We start from the raw sequence: 16,640 nt of genomic DNA, 5'->3' as shown, positions 1-16,640 counted from the left end.
TAAAATGTAGGTAGTCTTGGTAGCAGCTGTAGGAAAATAAGCTGGTTGCAAAGAAAAAATGCATACAGTATTGATTGAGGAAGTCCCTACATAACAGGGAGTCTCCAGTGAAACATGTGGGGGCTGGTAAAGGAACTGTAGTGCACCCGGTGACCACCGGGGGCGATGCACTCATGCTGGAATTAGAAGAGTCCATCAGTCTGGAATTCAGCTGGTTGAAGGCTGTAGTCAAAGTGTCAAGCGATCTCTGTTGCTCGGTGATCCGTTGGGCCAGGCCAATAATGGCCTGCAAGGCTGAGAGGTGAGCCGGTTCCATGGAGTTAGCAATCTGTTATGTTCAGTGTGTCTTGAACTTAATAGTGGGCCCTTGGGTTCAGGCGAGCAAAGACTGCGCCCACAGGGAGGAGCACTGGATGGCCGGTGCCATCTTGTGCTCCTACCATGTGACAGGGGCTGACCAATGGCACCAGTAGCCCCTGTGACATAGTAAGGGCAAAGGCTATCGGTGCCATTTTGATTACTGGCAGCCGATGGCCCGAGTGCAGGAGATCGCTCCCGGACCCCCGCTGGACCACCAGGGGCTTTTGGCAAGTCTTGTGAGGGTCAGGAGGGTCCCCCAAGACTTGCCAAAAGCCCCTGGTGGTCCAGCGGGGGTCCGGGAGCGATCTCCTGCACTCGGGCCATCGGCTGCCAGTAATCAAAATGGCGCCGATAGCCTTTGCCCTTACCATGTCACAGGGACTACCAGTGCCATTGGTCAGCCCCTGTCACATGGTAGGAGCACAAGATGGCGCCAGCCATCCAGTGCTCCTACCATGTGACAGGGTCCGGCCAATGGCACAGATACCCTGTCACATGGTAAGGGCAAAGGACCATCGGCGCCATTTTGATTAGTGGCAGCCGACAGCCCAGGAGCGGGAGGATGGCCCGGAGTGGGAGATCATTCCCGGGACCCCCACTGGACCACCAGGTACCTGTAAAAAGTTTTTTGGGAGGTCGGGAGGGTGGGGGAAGCTAAGGGGTTAGTTTTAAAGGGTCAGGGTGGGTTTTTTGTTTATCTGCTCGGGCGCAGCCAATAAACAAAACCGCGATCGGGCCCGATGCAAAAAAACACACATGTCAATCGGAACCGGAATCCGAACCGATTCCGTTTCCGATTCACATCTCTAGTTAGCTATTTATGCTACCATAAAAGGCCCACCTAGTAATTACAGCTGAGTTTAGGTAGTAGTGTAGGGGTTAGGGGCCACTTTTATATGCAAATTGAGATGCATGAACAGAACAGTGCACTCTTGTGAAGATTTGATGTCTTTCGGAGTGAGGAAACTCACACAATGAGTCCATCAAGCTAGATTGAGAGAACATTGTACAAATCTCATCATTGTGTGAGTTTCCTCACTCTGAAAGACATCAAATTTTCACAAGAGTGTACTGTTCTTTTCCTTCATCTTACTCTGCATGTAAAAGTGGCCCCTAACCCCTACACTACTACCTAAACCTCACCTCGAGTTACTATATGGGCTTCCTTTTTTTAGCATAAATAGCTGCTTACTATGGTACCACCCCCAGAGGCGCTCTCTCTCTCCCCCCCCCCCCCCCCACACACACACACATCTGAGGCCCTTCCCCTGCCTAAAAATGCCCAAAACTGAATTTGCAAAAAATCGCAAATTGCATTATGGGCATATCGCACATCTTAACGCTATTGAAAAGCTATTGAAAAAGGTGTAGTTATTTTCGGCATTAAAACTGTTCAATATCATGCATTATGGCTTCGCGAAGCCAGCCCACTTTTACAAACTTCCCATCCTCAATCCCTCCCATTTTAAAAATGTGCATTGCACCATGAATTCTCACTAACTCTAACAAAAGGGAACACATAACACCCATACTCCTTAACCTACACTGGCTTCCCATCAAATACAGGATCCTTTTCAAAATACTAACCATCATTCATAAATCAATTCACAACATCTCGCCCATCAATTTAAAGATGCAACTTCGACCTCATACCTCCTCTCGACCCATCAGAAGCGCATACAAGGGTACACTGTATGCCCCAACCGCAAAAAACTTCACGAAGGAAACGAGCTCTATCTACTGCTGGACCTCACCATTGGAACACTCTCTCCCCAGACTTACGACTAGAACCAAGCCATCCTGTTTTCAAAAAAAAGCTAAAACCTGGCTCTTTAGTCAAGCTTTCACAGACACATAAGGAACTAATCCCTCGCTGTCTTCTCTCCTCCACCTCCAATCTTCGACCCTTATCCACTTACCCCCCCTTACATTAAGTTATGACGGCCTCATTTTACTCTATGACTTATATCATCCTAAGACATTAATGTTTATGCCTTATGTTACTTCATACCTTATGTCACTTCATCTCACCATTGTTTATGCTCTATGTTACGCTATGACTTAGGTCACCCTATGATAACTGGATCACTTGTATATTATACAATGTTATTATATTATTATTATGTGTTTCCGGACTTCACCACCCAAAAGACTACATTACACAATCTGCCTCCACTTTTTAATCTTCTATACATGTTTATTGTATTGTGACATCATTTAAGTAGTCAACCCAGTAGTTATCCCAGAGAAGCTACCTTTTGTTGATTCTTCGAATAGTCACTGTTTCATTATGTTACATGCAAAGCCTTTTGTTGATTCTTCGAATAGGTACTGTTTCATTATGTTACATGTAAAGCCTTGTTTAATATGTTTCTTGTAAAGCCTTGTTTAATATGTAAAGCCTTGTTTAATATGTTTCTTGTAAAGCCAAGGGCACTGTTTCCCGTCCCGAGGCATTTTTGCTGTTACCTGTAAACCGGATTGATTTGTTTCCTAACAGGAAATTCGGTATATAAAAATTCTAAATAAATAAATAAATAAATAAATAAATGTGTTATGGTGCTTTTCACATGCGTTAAGGCATTTTTCACATGCCTTAACGCATGCGAAAACGCCATAACACGAGTTGATAAATGACCGGTAAGTTGGCTAAGCATATGACTTTTTTTTCTTATTAAAGGGAAAGATTCTTTTTTTTTTCCTCATTCGTTTTCTTAACATTATCTAACCGTGGAACTTGCTTAGAACCGCAGCAGATGCTGGAAAAATCAGAAGAAAAAAAACAATTGCAGTAACACTGCAGGAGTTGGCTGCCTTTTCTTCAGAAGGGTAATGAAGCTTTTTATTACACACCCTTTAATAATGTTTGGAGCAGAAAATATGAATTGCATGCTAAGTTCTATTAGGGAAATAGGTGCAGAGATGGATACTGCTTAAGAAAACTGCTAGATCATTAAAATGAAGCTTTTTTTTTTCTCTTATTAACCACCCATTTGCAGTTCATTTTTATACTGCTGTCTGTGATGAAAGCACATGACTGCCATCTGCTGTCCATTGAGATAGCATCAGGAGGAATAAGGAATGCGAGAAGCCATGATCTTTAACCAGGAAGAAAGAATTAAATGTGTTCCTTCAGATTAGATGCATGAGAGGAGATTCTCTCCTCCAGTCCCTGAAAAGACAGACTAGTGTAAGATGATTCCCTCTCTTTCTGGGTAAAGGGCACTTCTGTCTCCTGCTGCTGATGTCCGGGGTGATGCTGTTCTCTGAGGTACATCAGAAGAATCAGCTTGCACCTGCAGATTGTTGAGGCAAATCATAGAGAAGGAAAAGTTGATTCAAAAGGTTATTAAAAAAAAGAGAGGAGGGGGGGTGGTGGAGTGTTTGGAGGGAGATCTCCACCTTTTAAAACATGCTTCACATTGAACTACGCTCCCTTTAGTTCCTATAAAGGATAGAAACAGAGGACCCAGAAGCACTAAGCAGGGATCTTTTAATTGTTAAATACTTAAGACTAAGGGGGTCATTTTCTAAAGCTAGCGCACGCGAAAAGGGACGTCGTGAATCGCGCGGTACAGGGGGGCAGGGGGGAGGGGCGAAGCGGGGAGCGGGCCTGTGATAGCTGGCAGTGATCACACCTCCGCGATGCGATCGCTGCCGCTTTCACACCCAATAGTGCCATCGTAAAAGGTGGTGCTATTGGGTGCGAAATTGGTAGCGAAAAGGCTCCTTACCTTTTCGCCATCCACACTGTCTTCACAGCGTCCGCCCCGACTCCTCCTCTTCTGGGGCAGACGCCGCCATGTCTCCACCCCTTTTTAGCTATCACAAGTGAAAAGGGACTTTTCACTTGCAAAATGTCCCTTTTCGCGTGTGCTAGCTTTAGAAAATGACCCCCTTAGTTTCTATGAGTTTTGATACTCTCAGCAGCTGCTCTGTTCAGATTTTGCTGCATGAAGTGACTCAGAGAGTGGAGCCAGCCACATAGCATAAAAGTTGAGAGTTTCTGCAGGGACTCCAGTCAGAAAATGTCTCCTTGAGGCCTAAAGACATAGCCTGTTGTGTGTCACTAGAAAAAAGTTATGAAAATGGGAGGGGGAGGGGGAGGAGTGCAAATCACTGGAGCTTAGAAATTGTGTTTTTTGGATTGGCCCGGTGGTTCAATGGCAAATAATGTGCACTTCTGTGTGAAGAGCCTCAGTAGCACTCCTGGCTCAGGTCTTCTGATCCCCGAGCCAACCAGCGGTGAGAGCGCTGTGAGGACACAGCCTCCAGTGGGAGTATGGGGGGGACTCTCAGCGACTGCTCAGTGGCGACACCTAGTACTTGGACTTAGGAGTCCATGGTTGAAAGGTTCCAGAGGAAGTCCTGATGAATGACCATTGTAGGAGGACTGTTTCTGGAATGGATGGGCTAAGTGAGTTGGAAGGAGGGATAGAAATTGTGGATGGCTGTGAATGAAGGCTCATGGAACTATAGCCCAATGGAGGCCAGTTGTGATGAGATGGAAACCCAAAAGAGCAGAGGGAAAACTGTTAAGATAAAAAGCAAATTATGATTTCTATAAAAATGTACAGTGCAAAGCTCATAAAGTCATATTGGTTCTGGGAAAACTGGATGTGTGAACCCTTTTGTTGGCCAAAATATCAATGTAGGAAAAATGTATGCAGGCTTTTAAATCCACTCACAGGTCTCATAAGTCTGGTAGATCATCACCATGGGATAATGCTCCTGCTGGCTCAATTAAAAGGTATTATCATTTACAAAGAATCTTTCTTATGGAAAAAGTGCTTCATGCACACAAAATGGAACAAAATCAAACATTTAACTGATGTTCCCCCTCAAATCATTTTTGCTTATTTTCAGAAGAAGCTATTTTGTGTCACTGAGGTGACCAAGTAGGCCAATTGGTGCTTTTTAAAGTAACTTAGGCAGAAATGAAATCAAAGACATTTCTTTCTCATCCTCTTTTTGGCTAAGATCCAGTCACAGGGTTTGAGTTATGAGCCCGAGCAGGTTTAAAGCAAGCCATAGAAAGTAATGGCTGGTGAAAGGAGATGCATGCACCCAGAAAGAAAAGAAAAGGATCAAAGGAAGAGAGAAAAACAGGTAGACAGTACAATATTGCTATTAAATGAACTATACTTACTTTAAACTTTTAAGATTAAGTACAGTAACTGCCCCCTCCACCCCCAATATTGTACAAGATTTCAATCTCAGCCTTGTGGTTGAAATGAAAACTTGTTTAATGATGGGTACGACAGTTAACACTCTGGTATGCAAACTCATTCTGCAAATGAATTGCCAAAGAAGGACAATTTAATCTCCTGCTAATAAAAAATAAACTTAAGAGCATTGTACATTATAATTGATAATTTTAGTTGTGTTTTTTTGTGATTTTATGTATTGTTAAATTTTGTAAAATTAAATGTCTGTGTCATTTATTTTGTGACTATTGAAATTGGAATCCGCTCAGCACAGTGATCAGTTATGTATGGACTAGATATATTTGAAATGAATAAATAAGGAAGTTTCCACCCTAAGGATTATATTCAATAAATTGTTTATCTGCCAAGAATAAGAAATTAATGATGACTGTTGGACGAAATCGAGTCATTTTATTAAATGCTACCAGGTGATAGAATTTTATAGTTTTAACAGCAATAGCTTTTAGATAGTTTATATATGATATTTGTGTTTGTTCACTTGCTTATACAATTAGATTTTGATTTATCCATAAAACTATTTAGAAAATATGGCCAAAACATTGGAGGTGGGGAGATTTTCAAATGTGTTTCCTTGCATAAAACACAGTTTAACATGCAGAAATGTTTTATAAAATCATCCATTTCTACTTGCAATATATGTACGTATGTCATGTTTACATGTAAGTTTATCCGGAATGTGCAGAGGTGTTCATGGGGTTGGGGCTGGAGTGGAGCTTTCATTTTACGAGTTTCAGATAGCATATATAACTTATGCGGCTACTATTAGTGGGATAATTTGAAAAGCAAATATATGCGAGTACGTTCCTTCTGAAAATTGGTGTAACTTATGTGTGTATTGGTGTAACTTTGGATTGAAGTGGTCCATGAAACCAAAATGATGTGCGGTCTGCATGAAAAGCCATGTGAGATGAGACTAAGGGCCTTATTTTCTAAGGCTATCGCACGCTTGCACTACCAGCGCAAGCGTGCGATAGCTAGAAAGCTTAGCGCAGGCCTGCGCTAGCTACATCGGGGCGGAGTCGGCCCCAGAAGAGGAGGAGTCGGGGCATCACCGGGGCCGACTCCGCAAAGATGAGGCCGACAGCGAAAAGGTAAGGAGCCTTTTCACTGCCCATTTCATGCCGAATAACGACACCTTTTATGGTGTCATTATTCGGCGCATCGCCGGCAGCACAGGACCGCCTCCCCGCTTCCCCCCCCCCTACCCTCCGTTAGCGCTGGGATTCACTAAGCCTTGCGGCATTAGTGAATCCAGGCCTAAAGGATCTAAATATGTATACCCTGGAGGACAGAATGGATAGGGGAGATGATACAGATATTTAAGTACTTGAAGGGTATAAATGATTCATGGGAATCGAGCCTTTTCTAGTGGAAGGAAAACTGTAGAACTAGGGGTCATAATATGAAGCTCCATTGGGGAATCCCCAGGAACAACGTCTGGAAATATTTCTTCACAGAAAGGGTGGGGGCTGCATGGAATGCCCTCCCTATAGAGGTAGTTAAGATGCGAACTGTAATGGAATTCAAAAGAGCTTGGGATGAACAGGGAGGATCCCTAGTGGTTAAAGGATGGAAATGAAGATAAGAGGTAACCTGCACTGGGGTAACCTGCACGGAACAGCAGTTACTACCCTTGACAGATGGAATGGGGTAACCTGCGGAAAGTGGCAGTTACCACATTAACAGAATAAAAATAAATAAATCAAAAGAATAAATAAATAAATAAATAAATAAATAAAGCTTGCTGGGCAGACTGGTTGGGTCTTTTTCTGCCATCATTTACTATGTCATTTGCCATATAAGTTACATGCTATGTTACGAAAATTACCCTCCCTAAGACAGAATTAAAATGAGAGGTTTGCATCACCTTAATGGGAAAGATAACAGACAATGAGGAGAACAGTATGTTCTGCTCAAAAATAATAATAGTCTGAATGGGATATCTCATCCAGAAAACACACTTCTTGTGTTTCATGTGTTCTTTGTGTAACATCCAAAGAGAACGCATCATGTCCATCTGTCTGAGTGTACATATGCCTGCCTCTTTGCACACAATTCTGTTGTGTCAACATAGTGAAGCACTGGATCATGAGCACATTAAGACAAATCCACAATTTGTGGTCCTGGTCGGAGAGGAGCAACTGCAGCACCCTTAATGAATTTGGCCCTCTAATGTACTCCCCAAGGGAGTACAACTTGTAAGTTTTGTTACCATATAACTGAGATTTTATTAACCGCACCATTTATTTAACTAATTTGTAAACAACAGTACCCACCATTAAAAAACCCCTGCAAACTTTGCTACCTGCACACACCACAGGCAAAACTGCAGGGACTTGACTTTTGATTTTGGAAAGAAAAGTATGAAGTAGATGCTACGTGATTCAGTAAGGCAGATGAAATTTAATGTGGACAAGTGCAAGGTATTGCATACAACATATTAGGTGCTACCACCCAGGAAAAGATCTAGGCATCATAGTGGATAACACATTGAAATTGTTGGCTCAGGGTGCTGCGGCAGCCAAAAAAGCAAACAGAATGTTAGGAATTACTAGGAAGGGAATGGTGAATAAAATGGAAAATGTCATAATGCCTCTGTATTAGGGATGTGAATCAGGCTTCGGACGATTGAAAATATCGTTGATATTTTCAAAATCGTCAGAAATCGGGGGTTCCCCCAAAACGATAGGAAAACCCCACGATATTGATTGTGGGGATTACCTTATTGTTTTGGGGGAGGGCGGGAAAAACGGCACACAAAAATAACCCCTAAACCCACCCCGACCCTTTAAAACTAACCCCTTAACTTCCCCCACCCTCCCGACGCCCCCAAAAACTTTTTACAGGTACCTGGTGGTCCAGTGGGGGTCCCGGGAGCGATCTCCCACTTCGGGCCATCCTCCTGCTCCCGGGCCGTTGGCTACCACTAATCAAAATGGCGCCGATGGCCCTTTGCCCTTACCATGTGACAGGGTATCCATGCCATTGGCCAGACCCTGTCACATGGTAGGAGCACTGGATGGTCGGCGCCATCTTGTGCTCCTACCATGTGACAGGGGCTGACCAATGGCCCCGGTAGCCCCTGTGACATAGGGCAAAGGCTATAGGCGTTATTTTGATTACTGGCAGCCGATGGCCCGCGTGCAGGAGATCGCTCCCGGACCCCCGCTGGACCACCAGGGGCTTTTGTCAAGACTTGGGGACCCTCCTGACCCCCACAAGACTAGCCAAAAGTCCTGTGGGGGTCCGGGAGCAACCTCCTGCACTCGGACCATCGGCTGCCAGTATTCAAAATGGCGCCGATAGCCTTTGCCCTTACAGGATGCTGGGCTTGATGGACCCTTGGTCTGACCCAGCATGGCAATTTCTTATGTTCTTATGTTCTTAGTACCATACGTCCTTGTATCGATTACCGAGGTCTGAACGAGATCACGATTAAAGACTGCTACCCCCTTCCTTTAATCTTGCAGCTGTTTGACTGGCTTCAAGGGGCCAAAATATTTTCAAAACTCGACCTGAAGGGTCGAGTGGCGATGAATGGAAAACAGCCTTCAACTTTTGAGATAGCCACTTCGAGTACTTAGTGATGCCTTTCGGCCTGTGCAATGCACCCGCCATATTTCAGAACATGATGAAGGACATCTTGCGAGACCTGCTGTACAAGAGTGTCGTGGTATACCTGAATGATATTCTGATCTTCTCCTAGGATCTACCCACTCACATTGAAGATGTCAAACAAGTACTCTGCCAACTCAGTGAACACCAGCTCTTTGCCAAAATCTCTAAGTGCGAATTTCACAAAGACAGTGCCTTTCCTTGGCTATATTGTGTCTAAAGATGGCTTCTAGATGGACCCTCACAAACTTTGGAGTATCAAAAATTGGTCCCAACCTACCAGCCTGAAGGCCCTGAGACAATTCCTGGGGCTCACCAACTATTATAGAAGCTTCATTAAGAACTAGTCTTCTTTAACAGTACCCTTGACCGCAATGACCCACAAGGGTGCCAACGCTTCTAAATGGTCTGAGGAGGCCATTTCCGCGTTTGAGAATCTGAAGACTGCCTTTTCCACGGAACCATGCTTGCGGCATCCTGACCCCAACAAGCCCTTTATCGTTGAAGTTGATGCTTCAGATGTCGGCGTGGGGGTCATATTGAGCCAGACAGGAGACTCCAAAGCCTTACATCCCTGTTCCTTCTTCTCACGAAGATTCTCCACGGCTGAGAAGAACTATGGGATTGGCAATAAAGAGCTCTTAGTAATAAAGCTTGCATTCGAGGAATGGCGGCCTTGGCTCGAAGGCGCTCAACGTCAAATAACCGTATTCACGGACCACAAAAATCTAGAGTATCTCAATTCACGGCAAGATTCTGGAGGGCCTTGTGCAAGTTATTTGACATCTCTCTAGACTATACCTCAGCCTATCATCCGCAATCAAATGGCCAAACAGAACAGATGAATAGAACTTTGAAGCAGTTCATTCGTGCCTACATCAGTTCCCATCAGAATAACTGGGCCGAACTGCTACCATGGGCTGAATTCGCCATCAACTCTCATCCAGCAACATCAATTGGATCAACACCTTTTGAAGTGGTATATGGACGCTCTCCAACACCGCCACTTCCACTGAAGCTCTCAGTGACGTCCCCAGCAGCTCTAGCTACTGCTGATGAAATCCATAACCTGTGGGTTCAGACATTTGACATGCTGAACAAAACGAGTGATCGTGCTAAGAAGTACTATGATGCTCACCATTCTCAAGTACCAGTTTTCAAACCTGAAGATAAAGTCTGGTTATCTACCAAACACCTCAGACTGAAGCTACCCTCCACTCAGTTCGCTCCTCGCTACATTTGACCATTTCCAATCCTCTGACATCTTGGCAACATCACGTATAGTCTGAAGCTACCACCTGGACTCAACAGCCATAACGCTTTTCACGTTTCACTCTTAAAACCGCTCATTCTCAGCGAATTTTCTTCCAAGACTCAGGATCCACCTGTTATCAATGCAGAGGATGACCTTGAATTTAAGGTTGAAGAGATTCTTGATGTCCGAAGAAGAGGCAAAACACTTGAATACCTTCTTTCATGGGAAGGTTTCAGCCCCAAAGAAAACTCTTGGGAGCCTCAGGCAAACATCCTTGACAAAGAGATGCTCCGTCAATTTCATCTTGCGCATCCTTCAAAACCAAAACTTGGTACCCGAAGAGGAGACCACCCTTTGAAGGGGGTACTGTTGTAACCATCGCTGCCTGACATCTCCACTCCGCCCTCCTTACTTCTTTCATGACTCCTCCTGCGGTTGACAGACATTTGGCTGCCGTGGCATCTTCCTGCCGTCATCTCCGGCATCCCTGGACCGGCTTGGGCACTGCCTCCCGCCAAGCTGTTCAGCGGCTTAAGGGTGCACACGCCGTGTGGCCCTGCTTCAAGTACCTTCAGTGGCGTGAACCTCAGGAGCGTCCCCCCTTTGATGACATCATGCATCCAGGATACAAATAGCCTACGTGATTGCTAGCTTATGAGTTAGCAAGGGTTTCACTTACAGATGGGATTCGCTCTCTGAACCTAGCTACTCTGCCTCCACTTGGATTACTCTATTGGGATACCTGCTCCTCGGGGGCCTCTCACTCTTTTCTCTTTCAGGTTACTGTCTGGAACCGGTACTCGCTCCTCGAGGGCCCATGTTCCTGGACTCACTACCTGGACTTCACTTCTGCCTGGAAGACACCGCTGCCTATACCATCTGTGAGTTACCATCTATCTCTCTCAGAGCTGTTCCCTGGAACCAGGTACTCGTTCCTTGAGGGCCTGCCTTTACTTCAGCTCCTGTGCTTCATACTGAGAGACCACTGCATGAGTACATTACCAATGAGGTTCTAATCCTGAACTCTGCATTCACTGCTGCTACTCACGATATCAGTTTCTCTCTAATACAGCACAGCCATTGTGGGATTGCTGTTCTAGTGCCTGAGGGACTACAAGTCCAGCCGGGCTATATTCCAGCTCACTACTGCCACTTCTGGTGGCTCACCATCACTGTCCAATAAAAGATCTAACCTGTGTGTTTGTGTCCTAAGCTGAGGCTGACCTGTGGCCTCTCACGGGACCTTCCCTGTGGGCATGGTCATCTGCCACAGAGTCCAGGGGTCCACCCAAAATCCTTACAAACAATAACACTATTATTACATCACTTGTTGTTTACACTTGCTACCAGGCACTGGCCATCCCCCTACAAACACCACCTTGCAACCTTGGCAACACAAACAAGTAACTAAGGAGATAACCAATGGGAATACAAACCATACCTCTAGCTAATGAACTGCTCCCCAATTGACACTTTTTAACTATTGGCAAGATTTTTAGTTAGTGTGCACTAACTATAGTTAGTGAGCACTAACATCCAGTTAGCACAACCTAAATCCCGTTAATGGGCACTAACTCTGAAATTAGGAAAACTAGTTAGTGCACATTAATGGGACTTAGTGTACACTAACATCCAGTTAGCGCGCACTAACTTGGAAATTAGGGAAACCTGAAATAACACCTCCCAAACCATTTAAAAAATGAAATCAAACAGATAACGAACTGAAATGAAAACGACCCAAAAACAAAATCAGGGCACATCCCTAATGGGGTATATTCTGCCCCTACCCTCACAGTTATGAAAGTATCCGCCAAGTGTTTTGTTTTAGCATTCCATATATTATTTTCTAGCTTTCATGATGCAATTTTTAAAAATTCTTAAGTGAGCCTCTGTCTTCTCCCTCTTCCTCTTGGTCATTATAATACATCTAATGACCAAGACACAATAGAGCATTGGTAGCATGCAGAGGGTTTTCAAAATGAAGGAAATATCCAAATGCCCATAGAGGACTTGATTCAAACCTTTTATCTGTTCCTGTATTTGAAGAATAAAATGGGTTTCTATCCACCTCATATGTGGATGGATAAAAGATTTAAAGCAAGCTCGTAGCAAACACACAGAGAAAATAAAAGGAATAAAGAGAGAAAAAGAAAAAGAGGCATTCGGTAGAGTATTGCTATTAAATTATATTTACCTCAAGATTTTAAGATTCAAAGCAAAGTACAGACACTTTTATACTGAAAAGAGAGAGAATGAATAATGCAAATCTCTGACCATTAGGGCTCAGATCTAGATCTTTATGCATAGAGCAAGTGCACTAGTCAGAGAAAACAAACCAAGTGGACATATGGACCCACACTGCAGTGTTTTGGGTTGATGATGAGAATAGTATTCAGAGCCTCAGCCTGGACTGGCAATGGCGGGTCATCTTAGTCCTGATGGCTGGGGGATTGGAAAGGACAACAGCATCAGGTGCAGTCATGCTGTTCCATTCCTTCAGCAACAAAGGCAATCATTGCACTAAGTGAGGCACTGGATCATTTGAGAGTGTACCATGGGATATTGGTGGCATTAATTAGCTGACTGTAACCAGATGTCTCACACAGTTTTGACTAACTGCCATGCATTAGTTTGACTATTTTCTTTTTCCTGTAACATCACTAAAACAAAATGAAGTTGTAAATAAGCTATCTGTTTGGAAAAATTGTATTCTGTTGAGGAAGATACTGATTGCATGTAGATGTACCCTCTATGATCCCAATAAAAAGCATCACAACCAAGAGTATCTAATGAAGCTAGAGGTGTCCTGGTGATAAAGCTACCTGTTTTTAATCTCCAAAGCTCAAACAGAGCAGAAAAGTTCATTCTGGAAACCATTGTTCCTTCCTACTACATACGCAATGTCTTAATAAACAGATAAATAAAGGGCAGGGTTTAGCCATTTTTATTGAGAAACTCAATCTTCGAAATTAAAAGCCCTTTTAATTTTTGCAAAATATTACAATGTATATGGCTTTTATTTGGAGGGGGGGGGGGGGGGGGGTTGTGACCATTTAAGATGGATCATCTATGGAAGAGAGTACCACTATAAGACCACACATACTTATGTTAGGCCATGTGACTCTTTTCAAATTCTTCTTTACCCCATTTCAGAATTGTCAGCCGGGGGGGGGGGGCACAAAAGTCTAGTATTGCCTGCTAGCAGCAAACTATTATAATTGGAGGCACTCTTTTCAAAATGACTTCACTTTTAAGTATTCACAGCAATCTTTAGCCCTATAGGGGCCAGTTTTTGCAATAGTTCCCAATTTTTACTCTAATTTTCAAAGAAGAAGTATGTAGATACCTTTTCATTGAAAATATGTTGGGGAAAAAAAGTACATACATTGAAAGCAGCTATCTTCTTTGCACCTCCAATTTTGTGCAGGTGGCCAAGAATGGTAAAATAGCACTTTGTGCTTGTGAAAACCATGTACACAGGGTATTTTCCTCCCTCAGCCTACTACACACACCTCTGGGAATGCCTTCTCACAGTCCAGCAAAAAGATTGGTCATTATGAAAGACTGCATGTACTTTTACTAGGCCAGAAGAGAGTAGTTTTCAGACGACATTTTCCGGTAAATAGCTTTGAAAATTGTCCTCATGCTATATCTATAAAATATATATACACACATACATGTATTCAGGAATAACAGAAAATTAAAAAAAAACAACCCAGCAACAACATTCATTTATTCCTCATCTTCTGTGGGTTTTTAGATGTAATCTTTGGGAATTGGAAACAGAGAAAAAAGTGTGCACAGAAGTGTTCTAAAATAGAAATGAAGGCTATGCCTAGACCAGGAGTTCTCAACCCAGTCCTCAGGATACATCTAGGCAGTCAGGTTTTCCAGGATATCCACTGTGAATATACATGAGATAGATTTGCATGTAATGGAAGAAGTGCATGCAAATCTATCTCATGCATATTTATTGTGGATATCCTGAAAATCTGACTTGCTAGGCATATCCTGAGGATGGGGTTGAGAAGCCTGGCCTAGACTAAGCTGTAAGTCTTTGGATTGTCTGTGTGAATAAATAAACTCTTGTACACAAACTAATTTAAGATTTTCCATTAGAGACAATTCTCAATTCTTTATTCATCAGCTGTATTAAAAAAAAAAAAAAAGCAAACCCTCATTTGGTTGTTTTCTGCAAATCAGATTATTTATGCACACCAACATGCAATAAGCCCTAGGAGCTGAGCATGAAATAAAACCACTAATAAAAGAATGATAACAATTATTTTATCAGCTCCCAGGGTACAATCTACCAGTAAATTGAGCTTCCGTTAATAAGCAGTCAATTTTCAGGATCACACTACTGCTCTTCCTAAGCTAATTTAACTATTCCATTAAAAAATGAAAACATATTCAAATTAAAACACCCAAAAGAAATGAAAGGGGGAAAAAACTTTCAAGGGAGCACATGAAATGAATTAGTAATTTCCCGTCAGGCAGCAGTTCCCCTAACTGGCCATGACAGTTAAAGATGAAATAGAAATTTCTATATCAAACAAGAACACAAAGGAGAGATGACCTTTGATCAAATGTGTGTTTGTAGTTTTGACAAGGTGATTTGCATTGCAAGAATATTCTGGACACCTACATAAATTTGTTAAGTCCCAGAATTGTAAAAGAATCAAGAGGTCAAACTTTTTAAACTGCCTGCCAGATGAAAGCCTTGTTATCCCAGCAATGCATCTATGAAGTTGTAAAGAAGTATTTTTATGCACAGTTCAGTAATTGTTATGGCATAATATTTCAAAGCAGGTTCCTTGTGGGATGTATTTCCTAACCTAGTGTGAAAGAAATATATGTATGTATAGAGAGAAATAGAGAGAGTCAATTTTTTAGTGAAAAATATGTTTTTGAGACTTGAAGTTTCCTTCTTTCTGCTTTTGAAATAAAATCAGCTAACCAGAATCTCACAAGCTTTTTTTTCCTTGACTTACAGGAAACATGGTTTCATCCACATTTGTACTGATGATAGTCAAGTAACTATTCTGCTTCTACTGCTTTAAACTCTTGTGTGCTAGACAATACAGGGCCCACATTCACATTCTACCCCCCTGCCAGGTCATATGGATTTCCCACACAGAGATAATATACACACTGGAAAGAGCCAAAGTCAATCAGATGGTCCAATTCAGTTCTTTCCAGTGCACAATTCCATTCTGTACAGGAAAAATACTTGGGTCCTTAAAGAAGAGAAATAACAATATAAATTCTCTTTGTCCAGCTTCTCTTTAAGATTCAGCTACCTATTCTTTATATGGTAATAACTGCTTTTTTTGTCATTTCACCAAAATCTGGTACTTCAAGCAGATATCAGTACTTCACTTAAGTTCAAAATGATAAGAAATATTTTTTAGTGTCCTCCTGAGATAGACATAAGCCTCTGTTAATGTTGATTTGACCATTCCGTTGACATAGGCTTCCTATGGTAAGATAATTTGCAATGGAATGCAAAGCTAAGGATGGTTGTTTGTAGAGGCTAATATCATCAATGGAACAGCCATTGCCTGATGATGGTAACTAAGGAATAAAAACTCCTTTTACACACCTTCTACGATGTATTATAAATGAATGCATAGAAATTACCAGTTAACTGTGTGCTCATTAATGGGAAGCCACAGAAGTCTAGTTTTTCTTCAAGGACTCTGATTATCAGAGGCCTCTTTTAAGCAATGTCCAGATGTTGATTATATTAATGAACATAAACGAGAACGTTGTTCAAACATTATTTTCTTCTTTTGTAATGGGATATCATACACACTGGTAAAGTCTAATTCTTCTACTGCAATTTTGATCATCAGAGGTCCTTTGTGAGTATTTGCATGTTATTACATTGACTGTCTAAATCTGCATTGTATTTATGAAGTGAACTGTTATTGAAGAATGTTATATTCTTTATCTGAAATGGTATAGCCAACATACTGGAAAAATCACACTGACCTTTCCTCATATTTTTCATTGGTCATCAGCTGCAGGGTCATTGGATGAAGCAACTAACTGTGCCTTAGAATGAAGGTAATCCCAGTGCAATAATTTTGGAGAAAGGTCATTATAAATGATACATTATTATGCAGCAATGCAAAGACTGATTATCTAAAATTACTTAATTTCCTCTGGCATACTCT

Source organism: Rhinatrema bivittatum, chromosome 4 (assembly GCF_901001135.1).
Source record: "Rhinatrema bivittatum chromosome 4, aRhiBiv1.1, whole genome shotgun sequence".
Classification (NCBI taxonomy): Eukaryota; Metazoa; Chordata; class Amphibia; order Gymnophiona; family Rhinatrematidae; genus Rhinatrema; species Rhinatrema bivittatum.
This window is presented reverse-complemented; position numbering follows the sequence as displayed.